This window comes from Salvelinus namaycush, chromosome 15, assembly GCF_016432855.1.
Source record: "Salvelinus namaycush isolate Seneca chromosome 15, SaNama_1.0, whole genome shotgun sequence".
Taxonomy (NCBI): Eukaryota; Metazoa; Chordata; class Actinopteri; order Salmoniformes; family Salmonidae; genus Salvelinus; species Salvelinus namaycush.
The window spans coordinates 27622758-27633290 of record NC_052321.1 but is presented as its reverse complement, the minus strand read 5'-3'; positions in this window follow the sequence as shown (position 1 = coordinate 27633290).

Below are 10533 nucleotides of genomic sequence, written 5' to 3'. Positions count from 1 at the left end.
AGCATTGGCAAACAGGTGCCCGTCTCTCTCATGATGGAAATGTATATTTATGGAAGAAGTAATAGTTTAACGGGCCAGTGGCTTTGTGAAGACTGAGAGTCAGGTTCAAGAGCAGGCTTACAGTAACAGGATTGAGGGAGTTTGCCATCTGAAGAAGGGAGAGTAAAGTGGATTACTATGCAAATTATTTGTGATCTGTTTTACTCTATAGGTTTATACCCGGTGTGTGGCCTGTCACGTCTCACATTTGACTCCTACTGATGTACCGTTGCCACTGTTATGCAACTCACAGCACAGTACGATACAGCACCGGCACAGGATGTGAGCACATGCAAGGGCAACTAATGGTTACTGTTTTGTTGTCCAAACACCAGGGCTGGGATTCAATCTAATCCATCTTTGGTTGACAATACAGTATTTAAAGGTAATTTAGTATTGAGCCAACATCTGCAGCGTTTACCTTGAATGTAACATTGCCTTTAAAAGCTGCATTGTCAGCAGCGTTATAACGATTGAATCCCGGCCTCGATAGGCTGGCCTTATATACATCTTCGCCAGTGGAGTCTCCTCAGAAAAGGAAAGAGGAGGACCATCCTCCTCAGTGAATAAAAACTATTTAAATAGTGAAACATTAAAACAAGTTATCCTTTTTAGATAAAACTATGCAAAATACACTGCTCAAAAAAATAAAGGGAACACTTAAACAACACAATGTAACTCCAAGTCAATCACACTTCTGTGAAATCAAACTGTCCACTTAGGAAGCAACACTGATTGACAATAAATTTCACAGCCCTCCATGTGCTCGCCAGAGGTAGCCTGACTGCCATTAGGTACCGAGATGAGATCCTCAGACCCCTTGTGAGACCATATGCTGACACATGCACATTTGTGGCCTGCTGGAGGTCATTTTGCAGGGCTCTGGCAGTGCACCTCCTTGCACAAAGGCGGAGGTAGCGGTCCTGCTGCTGGGTTGTTGCCCTCCTACGGCCTCCTCCACGTTGCCTGATGTACTGGCCTGTCTCCTGGTAGCGCCTCCATGCTCTGGACACTACGCTGACAGACACAGCAAACCTTTTTGCCACAGCTCGCATTGATGTGCCATCCTGGATGAACTGCACTACCTGAGCCACTTGTGTGGGTTGTAGACTCCGTCTCATGCTACCACTAGAGTGAAAGCACCGCCAGCATTCAAAAGTGACCAAAACATCAGCCAGGAAGCATAGGAACTGAGAAGTGGTCTGTGGTCACCACCTGCAGAACCATTCCTTTATTGGGGGTGTCTTACTAATTGCCTATAATTTCCACCTTTTGTCTATTCCATTTGCACAACAGCATGTGAAATTTATTGTCAATCAGTGTTGCTTCCTAAGTGGACAGTTTGATTTCACAGAAGTGTGATTGACTTGGAGTTACATTGTGTTGTTTAAGTGTTCCCTTTATTTTTTTGAGCAGTGTATATTCATGTCACCAAATAATTGATTAAAACACACTTTTTCAATTAAGGTCTACAGTAGCCTCAACAGTACTCTGTAGGGTAACACCATGGTGTAGCCAGAGGACAGCTCGTTTCTGTCCTCCTCTGGGTACATTGACTTCATTACAAAACCTAGGAGGCTCATGGTTCTCACCCCCTTCCATAGACTTACACAGTAATTATGACAATTTCTGAGGGTGCCCTCCAACCTATGAGAGCTCTTGCAGCATGAACTGACATGTCCACCCAATCAAAGGATCAGAGAATTAATCTAGTACTGAAAGCATAAGTTACAGTTAGCTAGCACTGCAGTATATAAAATGTGGTGAGTAGTTGACTCAGTGACAGAAAGACAATAGTTGAACAGTTTTGAACAAATTAATTTATTCAAAAATGAAAGAAAAGCAAGAGAGAGAGCTAGCTATATTCCTGTATTTAAAAAAAAAACTTTCACTTAAAAGATACATTATGTAGAAATCCCTCCTCCATTTCATTCTTAATAAAATTCTAATAGTTTGCTTAATTTCAGTTTGTGACAAAACACGCAAGTATAGTGTAAAGAATCATTGTACCATCTAAACCGCTGTGAAATATATTTTCCATAACCAAAAATGTTGCCTTTTCAGCTGTTTGAAGCTGGTGTACAAAACCGAAAGTAAAAGACGCAAAAACTAGACATAAGAATGGGAAACATATACATTGTGCACATAACAGATCTACCGCTTCTTAGACTTGCTATCAATGATAATGACAGATCTATCTGTGTGAATTTGGTCAGGTCACCCAAATACAAATGCAGCTAGCTAGTTCAGCCTACTCAAACAGCCTGCTCAAACAGAGAGGGATGCTATGCTATGCTAGCTTGCTGGCTATCTAACACTGCAACTCGTCCAAGTCAAAGTAAGCGTTTGGTTTTATGAATTTATTGCCACTGGGGCCCACCGATGTAACTACTAAACTGCTTGCTGAACACTGTACTGCATGATTGTAGAGGGCTTATTAACTCATTAGTTCTAGTAGCTATGTTGACTATGACGTTAGCTAATAAGCTGACAACAACGTAGGCTGTGTGTAGTGGTTAGCAGTAATGGTATGAAGTTTGAGGTAGCGTCAGGTAGCCTAGAGGTTAAGAGCGTTAGGCCAGTAACTGAAAGGATGCTGGTTCGAATCGCAGAGCCGACTAGGTGAAACATCTGCCGATGTGCCTTTGAGCAAGGCACTTAACACTAATTGCTCCTGTAAGTCGCTCTGGATAAGAGTGTTTGCTAAATAGTAAAATAATTTTTGGGGGACTTGGAAAGGTTTTTTCGCCTGGTCACAGAATAGCGCGTAGATGCAAGAAGGAATTACACAATGAGCAAAGAGATCATGCTGTTTATATGTGGCTGCTATGAAAGGGAACTGTTTGGGGGTGTATTCATTCTGCCAATTCTGTTAAAACGTTTCTTAAACAGAAGTGAAAGGAACTAAACGGGGATGAACATACCTGAATTGGACCAATAGAAACTCTCGTTTGCAACTGTTTGGACTAAAGAGTACACCCTAGATCAGCTAGATGCAGGCAAGAGTGTGTAAGACGGTATTGAATATGTCACTTTGTCACCTTGAATACTCAAATTTTTCTCGACCTGTGCACCTACGCTGTAAACTTTCATTCGTAGGCTAGGTTGTAGCAACCTCATGATGGGTATAGGGTAAATTTCAGTATCATGTAGTAGCCTAAACCTTTCGATGTTACATTGAGCTGGGTGATTGGAATATGAATGACAGTCATCCAATATTTATATTACCGCATAAGGCCATACTCATAAAAAGAAATTGCGTCCCCTAATCTTAAACGTCACCGACTGCCACTGGTCTTCACTCATTCATGTCTAGACATACATACTATGAAGTCATATTACATGTACTGCATATATACATATAAAGCAGAATATATGCACTTCATGATTTGTAATATGAACTTAATATTCAGTTCACATGAATAAGTATCCTCTACATTGTTTTAGCTTTTGCCTCATCCAAAAGAAGCTTCGGCCTGCTTTTGCACTGTACATCATTCAGGAGTGAGTCACCATTGGCCAATATCCACTGAAGTGTCTCCAATTCCCTGGGTCTAGAGGTGGTGAATCAGAGAGTATGATATCCTTGGCCATCCCTTCCACTGTGGCAGGATAGATAATTAATGCTAGAGCCAACGTCCAGGTGGCCCCACTCTCTCTCACTGTTTTTCACAGGGACTGGGAGACTGCTGGGGGCAAAAGGCTGAGGGGGAAAAGATGTCCACACTGATGAAGATAATCAGCTATTACTGCTTCTGGGCCTCACTGAGAAAATACGGCTCCGTTTTTATTTTATTTTATTCCTCCTCTCTGCAGTCTTGTGGCATTGCATCGGGGTGCTCCATGATGTGATGTCCCTTTAAGTGCATTTAAGTGTCTGTTTTGACTATGCAGCGAGGCAGAGGGGAGTATTAAAAGAGCGTCACTGAGCCCTGTGTTGGAACAGATCACAATAACATGTATAATGCATGTCGATTCAGCATATTCAGGCTAGATAATGGGGCATAAACTGAGGCTGCTACTTAGGGAAACCCAATCACATGGAAGCAGCCTTAAGAGATTACAGTCAGTGTGTCGTGTCTAAAAAGGCTAACAACGCAAACTTGCACTGATTCGAGCAAAAGCATAACATTTTCATCTGAGCAATTCCACGGAAAACAGTAACTCAAAGTATCAGGGATGGTTGGCCATTACAATACACAGAATGAGCATACCTTTTTGGGCACAAGCAAAATAAATAATTCCACTTCGTACGATATACATTTTACCAAAATAGGTACGACAGTAGCATATCTTATCTAGCTAGCCAAGTAACAGCAGTTAATAACATTACAATAACTACCCTTATATCTACGTGAGAACATTTACAATTAAGGTTACTTGTATTCTAATTGCTGGGATAATGCAGAAAACTCTGGAATAGATGTTGAATTTGACTTATTGCCTAAATGTTCCCCTCCCCACAAGTTTCCCCATTGACGATCTGTCTGCCTGGTACTGGTACTGTATGGCTGGGTTGGTATAGCATAGCGCTTGCAATGCCAGGATTGTGGGTTTGATTCCTGGGGCCACCCATATGTAAAAATGGATGCAAGAATGACTAAGTCGCTTTGGATAAAAGCGTCTGCTAAATGGCATATATTATTATTATATTATTACAGTAAAGGTACACATAGTACTTTAAATAATTTTCTCCACGTCAACAATTACACTGTGCTTACAGTAAATATATTTAATAGCCTACAACCTAGAAGATGAGCTTCAACCCCGCAGTCAGAAAGCTCACTGATGTTTTAACTTGGCATAATGGAAGGTCAGCTTGAGAATGATTATCCCTCGTTTGCCCAAAGATACTGTGACATGGGTGTCTGAGGAATTGGGTGGGTGGGCGTGTCAGCTCCCAGGCTGCTTAAACAGCACAGTGTGATTACCCTGTCAGTCTGGCAGTATTAAGGCCATCACTCCAATCCCCCACACATCCATCACAGGCCTGGGCCTGGATTTACGACACTGGCCCCAGCCTGGTAGGGAAATGCTCGGGTTCAGGCCAGCGACGGACCCCTACGCTGGCTGATTTATGGCCCTTAGTGCTATTTGGCCTAAGATTCATGCTCCCTTCCCTGGGACTCTTCAATACCTGGGCCTGATGAAAATCTGAAATCAATAAGCAAATAGCAACTAAAAGAGCGAGGCCGGGTCTTAAATTTATTGATGTGCGGTCGGTAAGTTGTGCAGTGTGGAGGTCTTGGTCTGGGTGTTCCATTAATCCTAGTGCTGGACACAGGCCTCCTCTTGTCAGAGTTGCAGACTGACCGACCGTGGTATAGCAGCTCCACCACCCAATAACAACTAATCCTGCACTAAATTTAACACCTCTATGGCATGATCAGCTGTCAATCATTCTGAAATCTCATCAATGCCTCAAAGTCCCACCCCCACAACTTAAAAATCATTTTAAAACAGCACCGATGTAGCAACTAGTGAGATTGGTCTGAGGTAAATGTTTGCTACATACGCAGTATATTACCTCGTACCCCTGCACATCGACTCTGGTACTGGTACCCTTTGTACATAGCCAAGTTGTACATAGCCAAGTTCAGCATTTTACTGTTAAGTCTATACCTGTTGTTTATGAAGCATGTGACAAATACAATTTGATTTGATATAAAATATAAAGGAGTGCAGACAGTAAAGGTATGTGTCAATGGTCATAAACACACATCCAGTTGGTCTTTTAATGGCCGACTTAAATCATGTTTGTAAGTAATGAAGCCTACAGTACCAGGGGAGCACCACAGCCTACAGTATACCCACAGGCTAATGAAACATGCAGGGAAACCAGGCCTGACTAGCCTATAGAAGCACTGAATATCAAACAGATCACAATCCCCCTTTTGATTAAATCAACCAATTTCTCCCAGCAGACAGCTGTTGGAATCATGGTTCCTAAATCAATGTGTTGTAAAAGATTCATTTAAATGCTCTGGCCTGCTCCATCACCGGAAACCACTATCTACTCACAAAGGGGAAGGAGGGAGTCGCACCAATGCTGGTATGCTGTGTTACAGTGCATGACTGAAGCCCCCCCCCCCCCCCCCCCCAAACACACACTTATGCAAACCCACACAGACACGTGCACGCCACTAGTGTAGCCACCACCTTCTCCTCCTTTACCTTAGCTGTTTTGATTTGACATATTGGTTTGAGCCTCTAAATCTGAGCCCTGGCACGGACTCATTTTCCCACTGCAGCGGGGATTCTGTTTTGTTTATCCAGTCGCAGCGGAACAATCCCCCAATCCATATTTTTTTTATTGCAAATTGGCACACGATAAGAAGGGTGGATTTGTATGCATCTAAACAGGCATTGTGTTACTGAAGCTGGGGGAATACCAGGCAGCGGTTTGCTTCCACACCACCTATTAAGTCCCATCAATATAAAACCATCTGAACATAACAGAGGCAAACATTTAAACAAAAACACTGCAGATCCACTGATTAATTCACAAACTGGCTGTGTGTGTGTGTGTGTGTGTGTGTGTGTGTGTGTGTGTGTGTGTGTGTGTGTGTGTGTGTGTGTGTGTGTGTGTGTCTTTTTAGACACGCTCTTATAAAGAAGAGCTCTGACAATAAGACCAGAATACTGATTTGGATGAACTGAAAGCCTGTGAAATCTTCAGAGCCCGTACCATTCTATTGGTTGGGGGGGGAAATTAATTATAAGTAAAACAAACTGTGACAGGATTGTGCCTGAGAGTGTGACAGCCATGGGGAATTCATGCCCGCAATCACTTCTCGTTACGTTGTTCATTCACTTGCTGCTGTTAGAGATACTCACATTAAACTTTTAGAAATTAATCACTCATGCACTTCCCTTCCTCCCTTCTGCGACAAGAGCTCTCTCTCAGGTACTTCCCCTTCCCTGACACTGTAGAACTACACCAAGAAGTTAATGTGAGTGTGATTAAGGTTCATCATGTTAGCCGCAGGATGGTTTCTATCAGATTTCAGATCATGCCTCAAAAGCACTGCAGCTAACTATCATATATTTTTGAAGACTAAGACATCTTTAGTTTTGGAGCTCTTCAAAGGAATAAGTAAATGGCTTTGTGAGGGATAATCTTTGTTCCTATGGAAGTGGAGGGGGTGATACAGTGAGAGTGAAAAGCATGGCCTACATGATGATACAGCCCTAATATAGATCTTGGGTATCTCTCTCTCTCCCATTCTCTCTTCTTCTGTTTTCTGTCCTTCCTCCCTCTCTCACCAGGCCTCATTTCCTACACCCTGGGGGCTTGGAGAAACTTCTGAAAGTGCACTCATCTCTTCCACTGAGTGCCTCCCAAACTCAGCTCATCCTTCAGGCATTGACACTTCTCCAAAGAGGAGGAGGAGAAGAAAGAGGAGGAGAAGTGAGAAGAGAGTAGATGGCTGTGTTCCCTCCACCTAGTTAAGTGACTCACCTAGCTCCATGGGACTAGCTCCATGGGACCGATGGAGGTGGAAGGACGAGCAGGTGATAAATAAGGCAGGATGTCACCCCTGGAACCGATGGAGGCAGAAGGACGAGCAGGTGATAAATAAGGCAGGATGTCACCTCTGGGACCGATGGAGGCGGAAGGATGAGCAGGTGATAATTAAGGCCGGATGTCACCCCTACATGCACTGTGGGAGCCTCTCTTACGCACTTCCACACATCACAGTTCTGCAGGTAGTGTCCCATGCAGCACTGAAACAAAATACCAGCACTAGCCCAAAGGGAGGGACTGCACTACTGCATGCGCAAAAGGCACAGCAATCTGAACAGTTTGCTTATTCAGCGAAATTGCGTAAACCTGCATACGCAAATAGTGATCACCATGCTGTTGTCTGTACTGTATGTAGAACCGCTAAGACACCATGATACTCACCTCCACAACAGACCATAGTAATGATTGTAAGTTAATTAGGGGGATGTTCCTGTCATCCAAAGACAAGCCAAACCCACAGTTAATGAGCTTTCTCTCCTCCCTCACAGGAGTTGCTAACCAGTGAAAGATCAAAGCCCACTCATAATGCACTGCAACAGAGGATGAGAGGAGGAGAAGAGGGGACAGAGAGGAAGGAGGTGGGTAAGAAAAGGCAATTAGAATGTAGCAGACCTACCCTAACACACCTGGCCTGATCCCTCATTAGAATCACACACCATTACCTCTACCTTCACTTTCCTCAAACCAACCTATTACACCAGCTACCTAATACAGATATTGTTTAAGATAAATAGAATACAGCCACAACAAAGTATATGAATTAAAGAAATGTTACTGAGGTAATATGTCTTGTGTGGGATAATGTGATATAATATGGTATAATATAGACATCCATCCCAGTTCAAAGTGGCTGGCGATGCTGATAATGTGTTTGAATCACTGCAGGGACTCTCAGCAGAACGGAAATGGGTGGGGTTGACTCGGTCCTAATTCCGAATGCGCTGGCCATGTGGGATGACAGGTTATCCCACTGAAGCAGGCGTTTTTAGAGGTCAGGGTGCGACAAGCCTGGAAATGTTCATATCTGCTGTGACATCCTACAGAGAGAGCATAATTCCATAAAGAATTCAGCTGACACCTGAGAAACATCCACATCTATTACCCAGCATCCATCAGGACAGTAGTCTTCAATTGGGAGTCTCCCTAAGTCCAAGGCTTTGACGTCCAGCCTGCACTCACTCCATCCAGGATTGAATAATTTCCATCTATAACCAGGTTTCCATCCAACCAATTCATGCAGATTATTTACCTGACACATAAAAACTCACAACAGGTCTGAGGGAAACCGCAAACGTGTCTAACATTTTTTGCCAAAACACGCTATGGGATAATGTTTTTGCCAGCGAAATAGATTATGCAACAATTGCAGTGGAAGCTCCTTTATGCGCTGTTACGTACACCTCTTGGAGGGAACGCCACACCCTGCTCCACTCAACTCCCCGTGGAGTGAAAAGGTATGTGATTGTAGGTGCAGGTAAGGATGACGGAGACAGAGAATATTGCTGTTTACTGGGAATTTGTTTCCTTAACACGGTAATGTGGGGAAAATGGATTGGACGGAACCAAAGCCAATTAAGTAAAAGTTAGAGTCCCCTTTCCTACCTTACCTGCCTACCCACTATTTACCTAACCTTTTAGCACCTCTTGACGCACTAACCAAAATACAGGGGGTGGTCCGCCCAGGTCTTACCTAGTGTGCATAGACAGTAAATACTACAGGTTATGTATGCCCGCAGGCCTCTTGCCTAAACACTCCCAAGGTGCGTTCCCCTCCGGGAACAAATAAAAAAGAATAATTACTAACTTAGAGTGAACAATTTCAATAATCAAAAACACAGTCCTTTTGGCACACACATACCACAGAAATAGCAGCTACAAAATACTTTCAACAAAACTATTAGTGAACAACAACCAACACAGGACATCAAAGAAGCTCTTTCCTCCAGACAAAGGAACACTGGCTTTTATCCAGCTGGAGAAGGAGTTGGTAATTGAAAACAGCTGTTTCCCCTGATGAGAGGGAGGGTTCAGAGCTCCAATCATCGATGGGGACCGACAAATCCGCTGCTTAGAATCCAGGAAGCCATCCTGAAATACACACATACAAACACATACAAACCCAAAACACAGAAACTGGGGAACGTAACACGCCCAAATATTCATACACTGCTCAAAAAAATAAAGGGAACACTTAAACAACACAATGTAACTCCAAGTCAATCACACTTTTGTGAAATCAAACTGTCCACTTAGGAAGCAACACTGATTGACAATAAATTTCACATGCTGTTGTGCAAATGGAATAGACAAAAGGTGGAAATTATAGGCAATTAGCAAGACACCCCCAATAAAGGAGTGGTTCTGCAGGTGGTGACCACAGACCACTTCTCTTCCTATGCTTCCTGGCTGATGTTTTGGTCACTTTTGAATGCTGGCGGTGCTTTCACTCTAGTGGTAGCATGAGACGGAGTCTACAACCCACACAAGTGGCTCAGGTAGTGCAGCTCATCCAGGATGGCACATCAATGCGAGCTGTGGCAAGAAGGTTTGCTGTGTCTGTCAGCGTAGTGTCCAGAGCATGGAAGCGCTATCAGGAGACAGGCCAGTCCATCAGGAGACGTGGAGGAGGCCGTAGGAGGGCAACAACCCAGCAGCAGGACCGCTACCTCCGCCTTTGTGCAAGGAGGAGCACTGCCAGAGCCCTGCAAAATGACCTCCAGCAGGCCACAAGCAGGCGTGCTCCCTCTTCTGTCTCCTGTAGTCCACGATCAGCTCCTTTTTTTATATTGAGGGAGAGGTTATTTTCCTGGCACCACTCCGCCAGGGATTAACCTCCTCCCAGTAGGTTGTCTCGTCGTCGGTAATCAGGCCTACCACTGTTGTGTCATCAGCAAACGTGATGATTGAGTTGGAGTCGTGAGTAGCCACACAGTCATGGGTGAACAGGGAATACAGGAGGGGGCTGA